A 21855-nucleotide genomic window follows, 5' to 3' on the forward strand; every position below is an offset into this window, starting at 1 on the left:
AATTGGTCAAGACAAATAAACATTATTAAGCATTTCTTGGCTATTACATGTAGGGAAAATTTGGTTTTATACATCTACTAAAGGAAAACAAAAACCTTTATAATATATACAAGAAATTATAAAATCTTAGAATAAATTTAGAAAAGATTTCTGACCTCAAAGGTTCAGGAGCATCATTGATTTTAAAATGGTAACGTATAAACAGTGGATCTATAATTCTTAAGAACAGGTAGCTGAAATTGCTGAACCTGCCCACATGGTAGATGTAATCAAGGACATAACATGCATGAAACTTGAATATTCATCAATTTGATATCACTGCAAAACTCAGAGAAAACTCTCGTCTTAAAATTGATGAGTTTTGCTTTTGGCAATTTAAAAAAAGCAGAAAGTAGAAAAGTGAGGACTCATTTTTGTCTAGGTTCATGTGTAGCCACAGGAAAAAAGAGCAAAACAATCAAAGTATATGATCATTTGTGCATAGCAAACAAACATTAGAGCACTGTTGCAATTTTGCATGGGAAGGAAGAAAAACATTTTTGATGCAAATTAGAACAAATTTTAACTAAGCATTATTGTAGTAGGGAAACATACTGTACAAAATAGTTTTCATTTAATTCTTAAATGTTTTAAAACTATTTCTACCACTACATATGCATATTTTAGTGACTGTTTTTCTCCAATACAGATAAAATCTGTTAGTCTGCTTTGTATTATGTTAAGTAATGATTAGTTTTATATATTGATGAGAAAAAGATTGTTAAATTTTTTAATTCTTCTTAGGTGATTATTATTTCCTAGTTTAGATTGAAAATGAAAGTCTCCATTAAGATTCTAATTCAAAAGATTCATTGTATTTCTCTGACAGTAATATAGGAAACAGATGCTTATAATTATAATGCACTCTACGTAGAATCCAAAAACATAATAACTCTGCAATACAAAAATGTGCTGAAACTAAGATAAATTAATAATTGTTTTTAACAAATCAAATATATTTATTTATAAATTATTATTTCCATAATTAATATCTATTCCCTGAGGGCTTTAATTTTAAAAAAATAATTTGAAAATATATTAATTATTTAGCTTATATGCATATAATATAGAAATATAGACATATAAGTAAAAACACATGCATACATTCGTACCTATAATTTCAGATCCTACTAATTCCTACCTACCTTTCTTTTAGTTCTAGAGACAGCTCGAAACTTGGTTGTTCAGAAAAAAACAATGATATACCATATTTAAATTAGTAATAAATAGTTCGATTATATTCAAATCAGATATTTTTTGTCTCTTTAAACTTACCAATTTGGATTAAAAATTGTTTAGTTATCAACCTATCCTACTTTCAGCATGTCTTTTCAGTGCAGAGCAACATTAGTGTTTAAAATTTATATATGATGGATCATTTAAAAATGTATCCACTTGACATTGATATGAATACTAAACTTAACATGAGCATTGTTTGGCCAGTCTTACAAATGGAACAAAGTCTTCTAAGTGGAATTAATTGAAAGAATAAAAACTTCAAATAATTTTATTAGAGTGTGTCAAATTGTCACTCAAAAATGTTAAGTCTATTCAGGGGAGCATCATTTGACATGTTTCATGTAACGTAATTTAAACTAGATTAAACAGACATTTTGAGACTTTAACTGATTTATATTAAAGACATTATAATCTTTAAAAATGTAAAAAAAAGAAGTGAAATTTGTGAAAGGCAAAAGAAAAATCAAAACAGACTGAAGTATAAGGAAACAAATAGATTGATAACATGACAAAGTTACCACTTCAAATCACTAAGAAAATGATGTTTTATTAAACACTTAAAAGACTGATTAAACTAAGCAGTAAAATTTTACCCTTGTGTGTGTGTGTAATTTGAATTAATTCAAATGTATGAATCACAAAACTAAAATATAAAGAATCTAAAAATAGAAAGAGTAAAAACTAAAAAACAATGTTTTACTAATAAAAAAGTTGTTTTCAGCATGAGCTCTAGTGGAAAATTGATCTGATAAAATATAAATACATGAACACATAAGTTTTCAGGGGACCAAAACATGAACACCAAAGCAATACTTTTCTTTAAAAATGTCAAACAATAGTAACTATGCAAATTGAATGTGTAGTGTATGCCTTGCATATCAAATTAAGTGAGATAAGGAAGATATCTCCTCTAAAACTGCAGGCTTCCTTATTGAAGGAAATGGATGGGGCTATTGTTGGATATAGTATAGTGAGTTAAGAACAAATATGGATAAATAAATTTAAAAAAAAAGAAAGTCAGGTATATCACTTTGTGGGGTCAGAAAGTATTTCCAGGTGTGTGTAACATTAAGCCTGAGTTTACAATATAATTAGGATTTAATAGTGTAAAATAAGTGAGGAAGATTATTTTAGACTAAAGATATAGCACATGCACAGAACCCTGAAAACAAACATTAACAACATTATAAGTTTTATCAATTTATCTATCTATCTATCTATCTATCTATCTATCTATCTATCTATCTATGTATCCATTCACTCTTCCATGTAGCTATCACGCATCTGTATTTTAGTTAGGCAATGCTTTGAAATGATACCTAATTGTCATCACTCTGTTCTGATATTCCCCTTATAATTCTGTCTACCTTTTATCAATAAACTTTGCAATCTCATTTTCATCTAGAGTCTTTAAATTTCCAAATACAAAGTAATTTATACTTGGTCCCTTTATTTTATATTTTTATTATTTTATCTTTCTTGGCAATCTCATCTATTCTCTTTGACTCTCTTTGCCATACAGGGGCTTCCCAAATATCTTTTAGCCAAAATCTTCATTCTGTTCATCAACCCCTTCCCCAAGTATCTAAGAAATATCACAGTTACTTCAAATCAAGTTCACATCACAATAAACTCATCACTCTCTTCCCCTGCCAGGGTGCTTTCAGGCTGTTCTCGTCTCAGGAATAGCATCACAACTTTAAGCCTGATTGCTTACAATTTCCTTGACTCTTCACATTTCCTCACTCACCTGATGAATCAATCATTACTTCAACAGATTTCATTTCTAAAATCTTTTCAAATGTTCTTATTATCGCAATTATCTCCACTATTATTATAGCATTTTCTACTTCTTTTCCTGTTTGGCCCCACTTCTGCCATTCTTCATGTACAGCCAGAGGAATCTACAGCCAGATATAAATTGCATACTATTACTCCCTGTGGAAAAACCTTTAATGATCACCAAATTACATCATAATAATGTGTCGCAAATATTTTTTCAGTGTATTGTCCAACAATGTAACATACAGAAATTTAAAAAACGAACCATAAATACCTAATGTAATAGACAATTAGAAAAAAAGCAACCACCTGATCGCTCTCTAAGTCAAGATCATAAATTTGCCACAATCTAAGAAGCTCCTGGATTGTTTTTTGTTTGTTTTAAAAAATAAAACCCTTTCCAATAATATTGGAATAATATTTACTTGTTTTCTTTTACAATATTATCTATGTATACAACTCTAAATAATAAAATCTAATGTTACCTGATTACAAACTTAAATTCTTTAACAACCATGGTAGAAATTTTTCATAATATCATTTTACTTCCTTAGTCCTTACTGTCCTCCTTGAAACAAAGAAGTTGGAAAAAACTAGTGTCTAGTAGTATAATTATTATTATTTTTTTCTACAAGAAGCCAGTGGTTCCTCGAGCTAAGCTGCTTTTTATCAATACTGCCCAGTGTATATTCCTAATCAGTGACTTTTTCATTCATACCATCCTCAAAACAATTTTTTTTTTGACAGTGAGGTGTTTCTAGGGAAGGCTAGCTGCTTTCTTAAAAATTTTCTCCCGTAGTATTAACTTTCCCAGAAGTGCTTACAATTCTCACATTAAATTGTCAGACAGAGATTAGTTTTCTCTGAAATCTCTCGCTTCTAGAGTTCAACTGACTCTGAATGAAAAGAGACCAAGCAAGCAGTGAGGCTATTTGCTGAATAAATGAAGGTGTCTCCCTCCTCACAAAGTAAAATTCTTAGTCTTTTTGTAGTGATTTTCACTCAGTCACAGGAATGGTCATAGCTTTGACTTCTTGCACCAATCCCATCTTCCATTCTATCCCCCTTTCGTGTTCAGTTGTGAACATTTGTTTACCAAGGGACTGCTCCATAAATAATCTGGTCCTAAATAGGCATACTGGTTGTCCCCCAACTATTTGCTTTTATAGAGCATGTAGGAGATTTGTTCCCAAACTCAGGTTTTTGAAACAATGTAATTTTAAGTAAAATGTGTTCCTAACAAATATGTTCTACATGCATCTAAAACATGGAAAGGCGGTCTGCCATTAGACCTTATACAAATAAAAGGGATGTTAAATTTCAACTCTCTCTATTACATTATATTCACACCACATGTGGCTTTCAGACATCTAATATGTATTGATTATTCATTTAAGTTGTAACCAAATATGTGGCTATGATTCAGAATCTATTAATCAGATGTTTACTAATAATGCTTTCTTGTTATGTTCTAAAGTAATTATTTAAAAAATTTTTATCTTTGGTGTATTTGTAACTTTATCATGTGTGAGCATAATTTTCTCCCTGAAGTTCACTTCTTTCATGAGTTCTTTGACATAAAATTTCCTTAAATTTTATGTTTAGTTAATAATTTTTGTGTTTCTGAGACAGCCAAGTATAAAAGGGGAAGGTGTCTGGAGAATCTCCAACTGGTCTGTGCACTGGGAGAACGAAGTGGAACCACAGAAGTTCCTTCATGCCATTTTCAAGGGGAAGAAGTCTGGCCTCTCCTATTCCTGGCTGGTAACTGGGGATTCAGTCTGTGAGATGAGAAGCCTGCTAGCAGGACTCTCTCGCTTTGCTAGGAGTCCTTGTTTCCCTCCCCCACCCCTCCCCGCAGTAAACCCTGCCATTCTCACCCTTCAAAGTGTCTGTGAGCCTCATCTTTCTTGGTTGTGTGACAAGAACCCGGATTTTCCTACAACATTTCTTCTTATTTGTCCTCCATTATAAGAATTTCATCATCAAAAGGATGTAATATATGAATTCTATAATGAGTTTTGTCACATCACTTATTCTTCCTCATTGACGTATAAGAATCATATATAAATTAAAAAGATGTAGCTGTTAAAGTTTTTTTTTTTTTTTTTTTTTTTTTTTTTTTTTTTTTTTTTTAGACAGAGTCTCACTCTGCAGCCCAGGCTGGAGTGCAGTGGCGCGATTTCGGCTCACTGCCACCTCCGCCTCCCAGGTCCCTGTTCAAGCAATTTCCTGAGTAGCTGGGATTACAGGCACGCACCACTATGCACAGCTAATTTTTGCATTTTTAGTGGAGATGGGGTTTCAGCATGTTGGCCAGGCGGATCTTGAACTCCTGACCTCGTTATCTGTCGGCTTCGGTCTCCCAAAGTGCTGGGATTACAGGTGTGAGCCACCGCACCTGGCCCTGTTAAGGTTCTTAATTACAAACCATAGTAACTATCTCTTAGTAACTTGAGCAAAAAAAAAAAAAAAAAAAAAAAAAAAAGATTTACGGAATGTTATGTATTGCAAAAATCTCATGGCAAAAAATCAGAAACAAAGGGGTTCTAGGAAGTCAGAATCACAGCCAATGCCCTACCTCGGGGGCTGCTTGATCATAGGTACTGTAGCTACTGCCTCTGGATACTGGACAGCGATTTTGTCTTTGAAGTAATGAACACATTGTGCTCTTCTTTTGAGAAGTAAAGGTTCATGTCCTTTGCCCACTTTTTAATGAAGTTACTTGTTCTTTGCTAATTCAATTATTTAAGTTCCTTATAGATTCTGGATATTAGATCTTTATCAGATGCATAGTTTATGAATATTTTCTCCCAGTCTGTGGGGTGTCTGTTCACTCTTTTGATAGTTTCTTTTTCTGTGCAGAAGCTCTTTAATTAGGTCCCACTTGTAAATTTTCTTTTTGTTGCAGTTGGTTTTGGAGACTTAGACAGAAATTTCCAAGATTGATATCCGGAATGGTGTTTCCTAGATTTTCTTCTAGGATTTTCATAGTTTTAGGTCTTACATTTAAATCTTTATCTTGATTAATTTTTGTATGTGGTGAAAGGTTGAAATACAATTTCATTCTTTGGCATATGTCTAGGCAGATGTACCTGTACCATTATTTATAGAATAAGGAGCTCTTTCCACATTGCTTACTTTTGTTGACTTTGTGGAAGATCAAATAATTCTCTATTTTATTCCATTGGTTGATATGCCTGTTTTTGCACCAGTGCTATGCTGTTTTGGTTACTGTAACATTATAGAATAGTTTGAAGTCAGATTATGTTATGTCTCTGGCTTTATTCTGTTTGCTTAGGATTGTTTTGGCTATTCAGTCTCCTTTTTGATTCTATGTTAATTTTAGAATAGTTTTTTTCTAATTCTGCAAAAAAAATGAAACTGGTAGTTATCTCTCTTGTTCCCTGAACATCGCTGTTATCCTGTTCTTTTTTTAAGATGACCAGATTTCATATTGTTCAAACACACATGCTCTACAATTTGTGCAGTTGACACAATCACAGGGTCCTGAGACGACATTCATCCTCCTCAGCTTACGAAGAAGATGAGGGAGTTAAGACATTAAAGTAAAGACAAGCATAGGAAAACACAGGGATATTCACTGGGGAAGTGATAAGCGTTCATGAAATCTTCACAATTTATGTTCAGAGTTTACAGTAAAGACAGGTGTAAGAAATCATAAAAGTATTAATTTGGGGAACTAATAAATGTCCATGAAATCTTCACAATTTATGTTCTTCTGCCACGGCTTCAGTTGGTCCCTCTGTTCGGGGTCCCTGACTTCCCGCAACACTTACATTCTCTATTTTTCTTCAATGCTTCACCTGCTTTCTAGTTTATTATTTTTTGCTCTTCTTGTTTAATAATTCATTAGATTATTAATTTCAATTATAGCATTTTCTATTTTAGAATTTTTATTATATACCTCTATTAGTCTGTTCTCATGCTGCTAATAAAGACCTACTTGAGACTGGGGAATTTATAAAGGAAAGATGTTTAATTGACTCTCAGTTCCACATGGCTGGGGAGACCTCATAATCCTGGTAGAAGGTGAATGAGAAGCAAAGTCATATTTTACATGGTGCAGTCAAGACAGCTTGTCCGGGGAACTCCAATTTATAAACCCATGAGATCTCCTGAGACTTATTTACTACTACCAGAACAGTATGAGGGAAACTGCCCCCATGATTTAATTATCTCCACCGGGCCCTGCCTCTGACACGTGGGGATTATTACAATTCAAGGTGAGATTTGGGTGGGGTCACAGCCAAACCATATCAATACCTTTAGAAAGACTCAAATTTTCTCTTAGTTTAGTTCATATTTTGCTTAATTTGCTTGAACAAAATTAACTTATCTATTTTAAAACTTTCAATCTTACAATATCTAAATTCAAATCATTTCTGTGCCTCTTTTCCATAGTATATTTTTATTTCTTTGTTTTTAATCATATGGTTTTGGTTTTTAGATGTGTTTTGAAGTTTTTCCTTGTTGTTTTTTTGTTTTGTTTTATTTTGTTTTTTGTTTGTTTAAATTGGCTATCAGCATCACAGTTGCAATTTGTAGAAATACTAGACTATGTCTTCTTTTTCCTGTGAGAGTTAAGTTTTCTTCTGTCACGACTATAAAACAGAAGCAGGGTATTTTAATCCTGTAAAATATTAGTTTTTATTCTTTGTCAGAATATACTGTGTTTCAGTTTCCCTTCTATTTTGTGAGTTCTATAGTCTCAACTGAAATCCTAGGATATTTACCTCATCACTCCACAGTGGCATTAAATTCCAACCTCTTCTCAGCAGAGTACCTTTGGAAATCTTATCTCAGCTCTTTGGCCTTTTTCCTTCTATAGTTCACTGCATTATTAGAGTCATATTCTACTAATGATAAAATTAGTAGCAGATAATTGTCTGATGGAGATGGAGACTGCGTGTAGCTTTTTAGTGGTCATTCCCATGATTTTCTCTTTTCTTCACATGCTCTCCCTTTTCCAGCCACTTTGACTAATCCAGTCTTCAGCTTTTGTTTCCTTCTGGACAGTGTGACTGAAACATTCTGCCAAGATCTATTGATAAATAATCTCAAGAAAAATTTTGTTGTAAAGATGACGTGCACCGGCTTGTGATTCCATTCAGTGATCACTAACACTCCCTCAAATGTTTCCACTGTTGGTTTCTCATGAATTCCTTTAAACAACTATTTCTACATACTATATTGATTTCATAGCTGTTTTCAGTAAGATAGATTCGCTGTCATGGGCAAACTAAACATTTCTGGGCATCTTCATTTGCTTGTCTGTCACGGCCAAACTAACTATTTTGGGGAATCTTCATTAGCTAACCACTAGATATAATTAGCTAGCCACTAGATCTATAATTTCTGCTGTTTTTTAATATGCCATATTTACTTAAAGTAAGAAAAGTTATAGCCTAATATTTTCTGTCATTCATTTGTTTTTAAATTGTACAATGACTTTATTTTTCTTTGTAATTGTTCTTGTAATTTTTTGATTGAATTCAAGTCATTTTAAAATTCTAGCCCATATATTTGATACATTGTTTTATTTAGTTTCCTTGTGTGATGTTCAATGATATCAAGAGTTTTACCCTTCTAAAATTTTATCTAAATTTATATTTTAAAAATATAACCCTCTTATGTTTACATAGGACTGTGGATATTGTGATTATTTGAAATATTTTCTGGGTTATAAGGAATTGATTTTACTTTACTTGGTCAATCTGTGTCTTTCATATACTAAAAAACACTGCTGGTGAAAAAATTTCCCTGTTTTGTAGGAAACAGGTGTTCTCTAGAAAATTGTAGGAAACTTTTTCTGTTAATTTATTTGATTCTATGAGAACAGATATAGGTGAACAACCATGGTTATCTAATTTTAAGAATGTTTTCCATACTTTATAAATTCATTTGAATTTTTGCCCCATTAATGGCCCATTAGATTATAAATATATGATCTTCTCTATTAGAAGGTAAACTTATATATGAAACTGTACAATTTTTCTAGGTAAATTTATTCTGTTCTTGATGGCTAAATTGATACCTAGGCTATTTGCATATAATTCAGTGAGTTTTTTCTCTATCTTCACTTCAGAGTCTCAATACTTTCCAGATGCCTGTGTTTCCAATGCATATGCCAAATTAAAGAAAATACATTTTGTATTTACACATACATATATATGCACACAAAATATATATAGGTATATAGTCACCCTATAATTATATTATGTATAAATATATACAATATATAATGTATATATTTTCTGTAAAGTTATATTTATATGTATTTGTATTTATGTGTAAATAATTTTTAAATGCATCACATGCACTTATACATGCTTCATCTTTTTTAACCTACATCAACCATTGCAATTTCTAAAAATTGATATTCCTGATGAGTAAAATGGGTTTAGAGTTTTCTTATTCTATATTCTTATCACATTCTGACTGCATGCCTGCACTCCTCCAAAATGAATGAGTTTTGATCCTTTGAAATTGCCTTCATTCCTTCTTCACCACACCTCACTGTAAACACAGCAGATAAGTCTGGTGTGAGCTTCTTCCATTTCCTTCTCACAATATCTTCCAAACTGTACTGCATTTAGCCCTTATCTTCTGATACTTATCGGATTCAATGGATCTTTTGCTAGTTTCAGCACATAAAATATTTTGTTTTGATTCGTTTTGTGACATAAAGAATTACAGAATAATTTTAAAATATTGTCATGTATCCACAACTTTTTAAAATCCCATAAATACTTTAAATTAAGCTTTTATTTGATGTTAGGCAATATGCCATGCCATATGCTAATAATACAATAGTAAATAAGGTGTAATAATTGTTATTGTACAATCAACAAAATTTATATTTTGTAGCAAATAATCATACTAATTTTGGGGTTTTTTTTTTTTCGGTTTTTTTTTTTTTTTTTTTTTTTTTTTTTGCTACATTTTACTTTATTTTGCTTTTAAGGAAAACCAATTGACCAAGTTTTCCCAGAACTGTTAGTGTTCACTGATCAAGAAGGAAATGAGGTCAGAGGGCAAACTTTTCACTTCCTCTCAAACATATATTGAAAGTACCACAGAAAATTGAAACAACACATGCAGCACAGACTGGTTTTCAACATACAGAGGGCCCAAGCAAGAAGGGTTGAGTACTGAAGATCTACAGAGGTCAGACTGGGAGCACTATTACAGGAAGTTAGAATCTATCTACGCAGCTCTTTCCTCCCACATTCCAGGCTCATCACTTCTTCCTATTTCAAGCTGGCTTATCCAAATAAACGGAAATCCAGGCTGCTCCATATATATTAATACTTTCCCAGATGTTTTTCAGGAGGCATCTCCACAAGCCAAGCCCCTACTCAGATTCTGCACAGGAAGTTCCCGTTGCTATCAAAGAACTCTCTCCCCGTCTGCACTACTTTGCAGATGGTTACCTGGCTCCCCTGCCTTTAACTCCTCCAGCTCCTGATCACTTGGCAACCCACCATGCCTAGCTTTTCCGGTGCTCTCACAATCACTGGAGTACCTCTACAGCTCTCTCTGATGACCCAGGACAGCAGCAACAGGCACAAAGCTCTCCTCCAGGTCCTGGATTCCTTTATTTCTTCCCTTCCGTCTCCTTGGTGTATTTGTCCTGTGAGTGTTTGACTCTCTCACTTTCAAAGTTGTGCTGTAATTCAGGTCTTTGGATGAGGCTTCATGCCCTGGCATAAGCACAGAACCTGATACAGAGTGGCCTGCAGGGAGCAGCTTCCAGGTATTTCCAGAGCCCTGGAGCTGCCGAAGCGAGTATGCGAACCCAGTTTTCTTGAGGACTTTTTGATCCGGCTTCACCTTCTTCTCAAATGTGGGTACAAATTTGTCTTTTAAAATTCTTCAGGGCGGGTTGGCTCACGCCTCTAATCCCAGCACTTTGGGAGGCTGAGGTGGGTGGATCACCTGAGGTCAGGAGTTTGAGACCAGCCAGGCCAACATGGTGAAACCCTGTCTCTACTAAAAATACACAAAAAAAGTTAGCCAGGCTTGGTAGCGCGGGCCTGTAATCCCAGCTACTCGGGAGGCTGGAGTAGGAGAATCACTTGAACCTGGGAGGCGGAGGTTTCAGTGAGTGGAGATCCGCCATTGCACCCAGCCTGGGTGACAGAGCGGAACTCCGTTAAAAAAAAAAAAAAAAAAAAAAAAAAAAAAAAAGAAAGAAAAACTTCGGATCACATCAGTGCAGACATCAAAGCCTTCCGCCAACCTGGGAACTGACCAGGACCAGACGCCTCCATTTGCCTCCAAATTTTCTGGAATCGGATTGCCTTTTTTCTGTTGTTGCAGGGTGCTGGGGAGAGAACCAATTGCAGAAGCCATGCACGAAAGTAGGATGCATGTCTGAAGAGCCTCAGGCTAAATCATGGATCTCTTAGCCCACTTCTCTTTGATGGCAAGGGCAACCAGGCCATGTTGCCGGTTTAGAGCTTTGTACGCTGAGAAAGCTAACACCTAGAACAATAACTGCCCTTAAACATGCCAAACTCTCTAAGTGGGTGATGAAATACATCATTAGTGAAGGGACCAGCGGTCCCAGGGGAGCTGAACACCTGACGCTGCGTCCCGGACAACGCCCCTAAGAAGGAACGAGGGCCGCTGCCAGGCAGGGCGCCTGGCACCAAGGGGGCGCAGCCTAGGGCGGTGCGGGGAGCAAGGTCTTGCTTCAAGCTGAGGGCCCAGGGAAAAAATGGTACCTCTCCACCTCCTGCAGCTCCCGTTTCTCCGGCTCCCAGTCAGAATCAGGGTCCGGCTCTCGGCTGATAGGGACTGGGCCCGCCACCCTGTGGGTCGCGAACCCACGGCGAGTGATAGCAGCGTGGACGCGCCCGCCTATCTAGATACTTAGGGTAACCACCATGTCGACGCAAACCAGCCTTCAGCAGCCAAATCGGGTCTATTCTTTGACAGAAGGATTCAAAAAGATTTTACATAATTAATATTTTCTCCCTTTACATGCTGTCTCTTTAAATTGCTCATAAATGTTCAAGATTATTCACCAATTATTATCCAGGTGAAGCTTTGTCAAATCAAATTCAGAAACATGAAGTCATGTTTCTGGTTTTATCCTCACTTTCTAATTTATTTGAGAAAAGAAGTTTTTATTTTTATTTTTTTTCTGTTTTATGGTTAAATTTGTTCCTGTTTTTTCTTTGTACTCCCTCTTTTCAAAATCAAGAGTTTGCTCTCTTCTAAAGTTAGTCTTGCCATATTTAAATTATAACATTCACAGGAAAAAAAAAAAAGAAGAAAAAAAAAACATTAAAAAGCCAAGGACTTGAACAGACACTTCTCAAAAGAAGATGTTCATGCAGCCAACAAACATACAAAAAAAGCTCAACTTACTGATCATTAGATAAATGCAAATCAAAACCGTGAAGAGATACCATCACATGCTAATCAGAATACTCATTATTAAAATGTCAAGAAACAATAGAGGCTGGCAAGGTCGTGGAGAAAAAGGAACACTTTTACAATGTTGGTGGGAATGTAAATTAGTTCAACCATTGTGGAAGACAGTGTGGTGATTCCTCAAAGATCTAGAAGCAGAAACATCTTTTGACTCAGCTATCCATTACTGGGTATATACCCAAAGAAATATAAATCATTCTGTTCTAAAGATATATCTACATATATGTTCATTGCAGCACTATTCACAATAGCAAAGACATGGAACCAGCCCAAATACCCATCAGTGATAAACTGGATAAAGAAAATGTGGTATATATACACCACAGCATACTATGCAGTCACAGAAAGGAATAAGATCATCTCTTTTGCAGGAACATGGATGGAGGTGGAAGCTGTTATTCTCAGCAAACTAATGCAGGAACAGAAAATCAAACACCACAGGTGCTCACTTATAAGTGGGAGCTGAACGATAAGAACACATGGACACATCCAGGGGAACAACACACACTAGGGCCTGTTGGGAGGAGTTTGGGGAAGGAAAGCATCTAGAAGAATAGCTAATGGATGCTGGGCCTAATAGCTTGGTGATGGGTTAATCTGTGCAGCAAACTACCCTGGCACACATTTACCTATATAACAAACCTGCACATCCTGCATATGTACACCAGAACTTAAAATAAAAGTTGAAGAAACAAAATAAAAATAAACAATATTATGATTAATTGGATATCAGCCAATAAATGTGGGTAGAATAGAAAACAAAGCTATAGATTCTTTTTGTTAAGACAATTTTATTTCTAACAGTTATTCAAATATTATAGCTGTTATGATGAATATAGATTAAAAACTTTGGAAACAAAAATATGGGTTTGAAATAATTTTTATAAAATATAAAATCTCCAGCTTTGGTTTTGTGTAGCTCTGTTATTTTCAAATTTAATGTGCTATAATGCAGCTGAAAACAGGAAACGTGTGTTACATCATTTTAACTAAAATATGAAGGAGAAATAAAAGTTAATCTGTCTTACTTTGACCCTTTATTTTAGCTAGCACTTTTGCATTTAAACATAGGAATCATGGTTTTGAAATTCCAGGGATTTTCTGCCAAAAGAGAAGTCGACCTACAAACTATTGTGATGCTAGATGCCAGCAAATCCATTTATTTAGTTAGCAAACATCGCAATTCTAGTGTGAACTCAGGCCATGTTTGAGACTTTAATTAAATGGAAATGTGTTGTCTTAGCTGAGAGAAAGAAAACAACTGGTTATTACATTTTCTAAGCTAGAAATGCAGTGTTTATTGGGTGAAATTTTACACACACACACACACACACACACATACACACACACACACACACCCTTAAAAACAAGCAACTGTGTTTAGCTCTATTGAATAAATATTGAAATAAATATTACCTGATTTATAAAAACTGGGAAGTAATGCTAATCATTTCTGATCATCACGATGTAAACGTTTATGAGACAATTCTCTGCTGAGTAGATGCCTTCTTGATTTGCAGTTTACTTTAACAAGAATACTATATTTGAGATCTGAAAATACAAAAACGAAAACATGGATTTCTTGTAAACTCATATTATACTTAGGATTTAAGGGTTAAATCGCGATGGATCAGACTTGTAATCCCAGCAGTTTGGGAGGCCATGTCAGGCAGATCATCTGAAGTCAGGAGTTCAACATCAGCCTGGCCAACATGGTAAAACACCATCTCTATTAAAAATACAAAAATTAGCCAGGCATCTTGGCAAACGCCCATAATCCCAGCTACTAGGCAGGCTGAGGCAGGAGAATCACTTGAACTTGGGAGGTGAATGTTGCAGTGAGCCAAGATTGTGCCATGGACAATACACTCCAGCCTGGGCAATACGAGAGGCTCTCTCAGAAAAAAAAAAAAAAAAAAAAAAAAAAAAGGTGGCAGTTCGGGTTGGGTGGAACAAGATGGCCGAATAGGAAGAGCTCCAGTCTCCAACTCCCAGCGCGAGTGACACAGAAGACCGGTGATTTCTGCATTTTCAACTGAGGTACTGGGTTCATCTCACTGGGGAGTGCCGGACGATCGGTGCTGGTCAGCTGCTGCAGCCCGACCAGCGAGAGCTGAAGCAGGGCGAGGCATCGCCTCACCTGGGAAGCGCAAGGGGGAAGGGAATCCCTTTTCCTAGCCAGGGGAACTGAGACACACAACACCTGGAAAATCAGGTAACTCCCACCCCAATACTGCGCTTTAAGCAAACAGGCACACCAGGAGATCATATCCCACACCTGGCCGGGAGGGACCCACGCCCACGGAGCCTCCCTCATTGCTAGCACAGCAGTCTGTGATCTACCGGCAAGGCAGCAGCGAGGCTGGGGGAGGGGCGCCTGCCATTGCTGAGGCTTAAGTAGGTAAACAAAGCCTCTGAGAAGCTCGAACTGGGTGGAGCTCACAGCAGCTCAAGGAAACCTGCCTGTCTCTGTAGACTCCACCTCTGGGGACAGGGCACAGTAAACAACAACAAACACAGCAGAAGCCTCTGCAGACGCAAACGACTCTGTCTGACAGCTTTGAAGAGAGCAGTGGATCTCCCAACATGGAGGTTGAGAACTGAGAAGGGACAGACTCCCTGCTCAAGTGAGTCCCTGACCCCTGAGTAGCCTAACTGGGAGACATCCCCCACTAGGGGCAGTCTGACACCCCACACCTCACAGGGTGGAGTACACCCCTGAGAGGAAGCTTCCAAAGCAAGAATCAGACAGGTACACTCGCTGTTCAGCAATATTCTATCTTCTGCAGCCTCTGCTGCTGATACCCAGGCAAACAGGGTCTGGGGTGGACCTCAAGCAATCTCCAACAGACCTACAGCTGAGGGTCCTGACGGTTAGAAGGAAAACTATCAAACAGAAAGGACACCTACACCAAAACCCCATCAGTACATCACCATCATCAAAGACCAGAGGCAGATAAAACCACAAAGATGGGGAAAAGGCAGGACAGAAAAGCTGGAAATTCAAAAAATAAGAGTGCATCTCCCCTGGCAAAGGAGCGCAGCTCATCGCCAGCAAAAGATCAAAGCTGGACGGAGAATGACTTTGACGAGATGAGAGAAGAAGGCTTCAGTCCATCAAATTTCTCAGAGCTAAAGGAGGAATTACGTACCCAGCGTAAAGAAACTAAAAATCTTGAAAAAAAAGTGGAAGAATTGATGGCTAGAGTAATTAATGCAGAGAAGGTCATAAACGAAATGACAGAGATGAAAACCATGACACGAGAAATACGTGACAAATGCACAAGTTTCAGTAACCGACTTGATCATCTGGAAGAAAGAGTATCAGCGATTGAGGATCAAATGAATGAAATGAAGCGAGAAGAGAAACCAAAAGAAAAAAGAAGAAAAAGAAATGAACAAAGCCTGCAAGAAGTATGGGATTATGTAAAAAGACGAAATCTGCGTCTGATTGGGGTGCCTGAAAGTGAGGGGGAAAATGGAACCAAGTTGGAAAACACTCTTCAGGATATCATCCAGGAGAATTTCCCCAACCTAGTAGGGCAGGCCAACATTCAAATCCAGGAAATACAGAGAATGCCACAAAGATACTCCTCGAGAAGAGCAACTCCAAGACACATAATTGCCAGATTCACCAAAGTTGAAATGAAGGAAAAAATCTTAAGGGCAGCCAGAGAGAAAGGTCGGGTTACCCACAAAGGGAAGCCCATCAGACTAACAGCAGATCTCTCGGCAGAAACTCTACAAGCCAGAAGAGAGTGGGGACCAATATTCAACATCCTCAATGAAAAGAATTTTCAACCCAGAATTTCATATCCAGCCAAACTAAGTTTCATAAGTGAAGGAGAAATAAAATCCTTTACAGATAAGCAAATGCTTAGAGATTTTGTCACCACTAGGCCTGCCTTACAAGAGACCCTGAAGGAAGCACTAAACATGGAAAGGAACAACCGGTACCAGCCATTGCAAAAACATGCCAAAATGTAAAGACCATCGAGGCTAGGAAGAAACTGCATCAACTAACGAGCAAAATAACCAGTTAATATCATAATGGCAGGATCAAGTTCACACATAACAATCTTAACCTTAAACGTAAATGGACTAAATGCTCCAATTAAAAGACACAGACTGGCAAACTGGATAAAGAGTCAAGACCCATCAGTCTGCTGTATTCAGGAGACCCATCTCACACGCAGAGACATACATAGGCTCAAAATAAAGGGATGGAGGAAGATTTACCAATCAAATGTAGAACAAAAAAAAGCGGGGGTTGCAATACTAGTCTCTGATAAAACAGACTTTAAACCATCAAAGATCAAAAGAGACAAAGAAGGCCATTACATAATGGTAAAGGGATCAATTCAACAGGAAGAGCTAACTATCCTAAATATATATGCACTCAATACAGGAGCACCCAGATTCATCAAGCAAGTCCTTAGAGACTTACAAAGAGACTTAGACTCCCATACAATAATAATGGGAGACTTCAACACTCCACTGTCAACATTAGACAGATCAACGAGACAGAAAGTTAACTAGGATATCCAGGAATTGAACTCATCTCTGCAGCAAGCAGACCTAATAGACATCTATAGAACTCTCCACCCCAAGTCAACAGAATATACATTCTTCTCAGCACCACATCGTACTTACTCCAAAATTGACCACGTAATTGGAAGTAAATCACTCCTCAGCAAATGTACAAGAACAGAAATTATAACAAACTGTCTCTCAGACCACAGTGCAATCAAACTAGAACTCAGGACTAAGAAACTCAATCAAAATCGCTCAACTACATGGAAACTGAACAACCTGCTCTTGAATGACTACTGGGTACATAACAAAATGAAGGCAGAAATAAAGATGTTCTTTGAAACCAATGAGAACAAAGATACAACATACCAGAATCTCTGGGACACATTTAAAGCAGTGTGTAGAGGGAAATTTATAGCACTAAATGCCCACAAGAGAAAGCAGGAAAGATCTAAAATTGACACCCTAACATCACAAATAAAAGAACTAGAGAAGCAAGAGCAAACACATTCGAAAGCTAGCAGAAGGCAAGAAATAACTAAGATCAGAGCAGAACTGAAGGAGATAGAGACACAAAAAACCCTCCAAAACATCAATGAATCCAGGAGTTGGTTTTTTGAAAAGATCAACAAAATTGACAGACCACTAGCAAGACTAATAAAGAAGAAAAGAGAGAAGAATCAAATCGACACAATTAAAAATGATAAAGGGGATATCACCACCGACCCCACAGAAATACAAACTACCATCAGAGAATACTATAAAAACCTCTACGCAAATAAACTGGAAAATCTAGAAGAAATGGATAATTTCCTGGACACTTACACTCTTCCAAGACTAAACCAGGAAGAAGTTGAATCCCTGAATAGACCAATAGCAGGCTCTGAAATTGAGGCAATAATTAATAGCCTACCAACCAAAAAAAGTCCAGGACCAGATGGATTCACAGCTGAATTCTACCAGAGGTTCAAGGAGGAGTTGGTACCATTCCTTCTGAAACTATTCCAATCAATAGAAAAAGAGGGAATCCTCCCTAACTCATTTTATGAGGCCAACATCATCCTGATACCAAAGCCTGGCAGACACACAACAAAAAAAGAGAATCTTAGACCAATATCCCTGATGAACATCGATGCAAAAATCCTCAATAAAATACTGGCAAACCGGATTCAGCAACACATCAAAAAGCTTATCCACCATGATCAAGTGGGCTTCATCCCTGGGATGCAAAGCTGGTTCAACATTCGCAAATCAATAAACATAATCCAGCATATAAACAGAACCAAAGACAAGAACCACATGATTATCTCAATAGATGCAGAAAAGGCTTTTGACAAAATTCAACAGCCCTTCATGCTAAAAACGCTCAATAAATTCGGTATTGATGGAACGTACCTCAAAATAATAAGAGCTATTTATGACAAACCCACAGCCAATATCATACTGAATGGGCAAAAACTGGAAAAGTTCCCTTTGAAAACTGGCACAAGACAGGGATGCCCTCTCTCACCACTCCTATTCAACATAGTGTTGGAAGTTCTGACTAGGGCAATCAGGCAAGAGAAAGAAATCAAGGGTATTCAGTTAGGAAAAGAAGAAGTCAAATTGTCCCTGTTTGCAGATGACATGATTGTATATTTAGAAAACCCCATTGTCTCAGCCCAAAATCTCTTTAAGCTGATAAACAACTTCAGCAAAGTCTCAGGATACAAAATTAATGTACAAAAATCACAAGCATTCTTATACACCAGTAACAGACAAACAGAGAGCCAAATCAGGAATGAACTTCCATTCACAATTGCTTCAAAAAGAATAAAATAACTAGGAATCCAACTTACAAGGGATGTAAAGGACTTCTTCAAGGAGAACTACAAACCACTGCTCAGTGAAATCAAAGAGGACACAAACAAATGGAAGAACATACCATGCTCATGGATGGGAAGAATCAATATCGTGAAAATGGCCATACTGCCCAAGGTAATTTATAGATTCAATGCCATCCCCATCAAGCTACCAATGAGTTTCTTCACAGAATTGGAAAAAACTGCTTTAAAGTTCATATGGAACCAAAAAAGAGCCCGCATCTCCAAGACAATCCTAAGTCAAAAGAACAAAGCTGGAGGCATCATGCTACCTGACTTCAAACTATACTACAAGGCTACAGTAACCAAAACAGCATGGTACTGGTACCAAAACAGAGATATAGACCAATGGAACAGAACAGAGTCCTCAGAAATAATACCACACATCTACAGCCATCTGATCTTTGACAAACCTGAGTGAAACAAGAAATGGGGAAAGGATTCCCTATTTAATAAATGGTGCTGGGAAAATTGGCTAGCCATAAGTAGAAAGCTGAAACTGGATCCTTTCCTTACTCCTTATACGAAAATTAATTCAAGATGGATTAGAGACTTAAATGTTAGACATAATACCATAAAAATCCTAGAGGAAAACCTAGGTAGTACCATTCAGGACATACGCATGGGCAAAGACTTCATGTCTAAAACACCAAAAGCAACAGCAGCAAAAGCCAAAATTGACAAATGGGATCTCATTAAACTAAAGAGCTTCTGCACAGCAAAAGAAACTACCATCAGAGTGAACAGGCAACCTACAGAATGGGAGAACATTTTTGCAATCTACTCATCTGACAAAGGGCTAATATCCAGAACCTACAAAGAACTCAAACAAATTTACAAGAAAAAAACAAACAACCCCATCAAAAAGTGGGCAAAGGATATGAACAGACAGTTCTCAAAAGAAGACATTCATACAGCCAACAGACACATGAAAAAATGCTCATCATCACTGGCCATCAGAGAAATGCAAATCAAAACCACAATGAGATACCATCTCACACCAGTTAGAATGGCGAGCATTAAAAAGTCAGGAAACAACAGGTGCTGGAGAGGATGTGGAGAAATAGGAACGCTTTTACACTGTTGGTGGGATTGTAAACTAGTTCAACCAATATGGAAAACAGTATGGCGATTCCTCAAGGATCTAGAACTAGATGTACCATATGACCCAGCCATCCCATTACTGGGTATATACCCAAAGGATTATAAATTATGCTGCTATAAAGACACATGCACATGTATGTTTATTGCAGCACTATTCACAATAGCAAAGACTTGGAATCAACCCAAATGTCCATCAGTGACAGACTGGATTAAGAAAATGTGGCACATATACACCATGGAATACTATGCAGCCATAAAAAAGGATGAGTTTGTGTCCTTTGTAGGGACATGGATGCAGCTGGAAACCCTCATTCTTAGCAAACTATCACAAGAACAGAAAACCAAACACCGCATGTTCTCACTCATAGGTGGGAACTGAACAATGAGATCACTTGGACTCAGGAAGGGGAACATCACACACCGGGGCCTATCATGGGGAGGGGGGAGGGTGGAGGGATTGCATTGGGAGTTATACCTGATGTAAATGACGAGTTCATGGGTGCAGCACACCAACATGGCACAAGTATACATATGTAACAAACCTGCACGTTATGCACATGTACCCTACAACTTAAAGTATAATAATAATAAATAAATTAAAAAAAAAATAAAGTAAAATAAAATTAAATTAAAAAAAAGAGTTAAACTCTAGATTATTTTAATACCATTTAGTAAGTTTAAAAGTTGTGATGCATTAAATAGCACACCTACCTCTGAAAACTTCCAATAAAGATCACTCATTGACAAATTTTGCATAATGCTTTGCTATATTTACATATATATAAAACTGTTCCTGCTAAGATTCTCTCACCTAACTAGACTGCTTAGATAACAACTGATGGCTGAAAGCATAACCCATAATTAATTTTCCTTAAACAAACAAACAAACAAACAAACAAACTATTGTGAGGATCTTTATGTGGTTTAATTTGCTAAAGGAATAAATTGGTTTTCTGGCATATGATGGTTGCAGTTTTCTTTTCCTTATTCTACCTAAATATTATTCTACTGTTTATTATCATATCCATACAGTATGGCTCAACCTTAAGAAAGTACTTAAAGTCACTTGCTATTTTCCCAGTGCTTTAGATGTGAAGGATATTAAAAATAAGATGGAGTGCTTTATAGTTAAATATAGTTTCATTGTAATTTGAATAAAACAGACATTCTTGTAAAAATAGGACCAGGACATTATAAATATGAATGTCTGTGTGTTATTCCTGAACTTACAGTACAAACGACCTTATAATATTAGGAAAGGAAAGACTTATTGTAAGTTAATGAAATAAGAGATAATTTGAAAAATATTTATTTAATTTTTACTTTGTTTTGGGTCATCCTAGAGGAAAGAAAAATATTTAGATATGGAGAGATGATTGAAGTTCCACATCTAATTATCTTGTTTCTGAGACTTTACGGGAATATGGCCGAATTTATCACTGACTTTGTAGAAGAGTTCTGAGAAGAAATTTGACATAGGACAGCTGAAGCAATGAGAGAGGTGAAGCATAAATATCCCCAAACAACCTATTTTCCATATTGAAATATATTTCTTCTAAGATTGAAAAGCTTTAATGAAGTCGGAGATGACTGCAAAGTGACTTACCTGACAGACGAAGCAATAAGCCCATTCCCTCTCTGCAGTTAAAAGCTTGAAATTACCCATCTGTCATTTCTCTAGTGGGCGGGGATTATAATGGAAGGCAGCCTGCCATCTTAATTACATAACTATCCTAATTCCAATTATATATAATGTAGGGTATAAAATGCATTATCTTTCTACAATAAACTGAACACATAACAATGGCTATATTCCATTTTATCTTTG

The 21855-nt window shown here is 36.5% G+C and overlaps 1 pseudogene; it reads right to left on the reverse strand.

Annotated features, from left to right (window-relative positions):
• Positions 1 to 10442: 10442 nt before the first annotated feature.
• LOC126948940 (neugrin-like) lies at positions 10443 to 21658 on the reverse strand (annotated as a pseudogene).
• Positions 21659 to 21855: the final 197 nt, after the last annotated feature.

The sequence above is a fragment of the Macaca thibetana genome, chromosome 2 (genome assembly GCF_024542745.1).
Source record: "Macaca thibetana thibetana isolate TM-01 chromosome 2, ASM2454274v1, whole genome shotgun sequence".
Taxonomy (NCBI): domain Eukaryota; kingdom Metazoa; phylum Chordata; class Mammalia; order Primates; family Cercopithecidae; genus Macaca; species Macaca thibetana.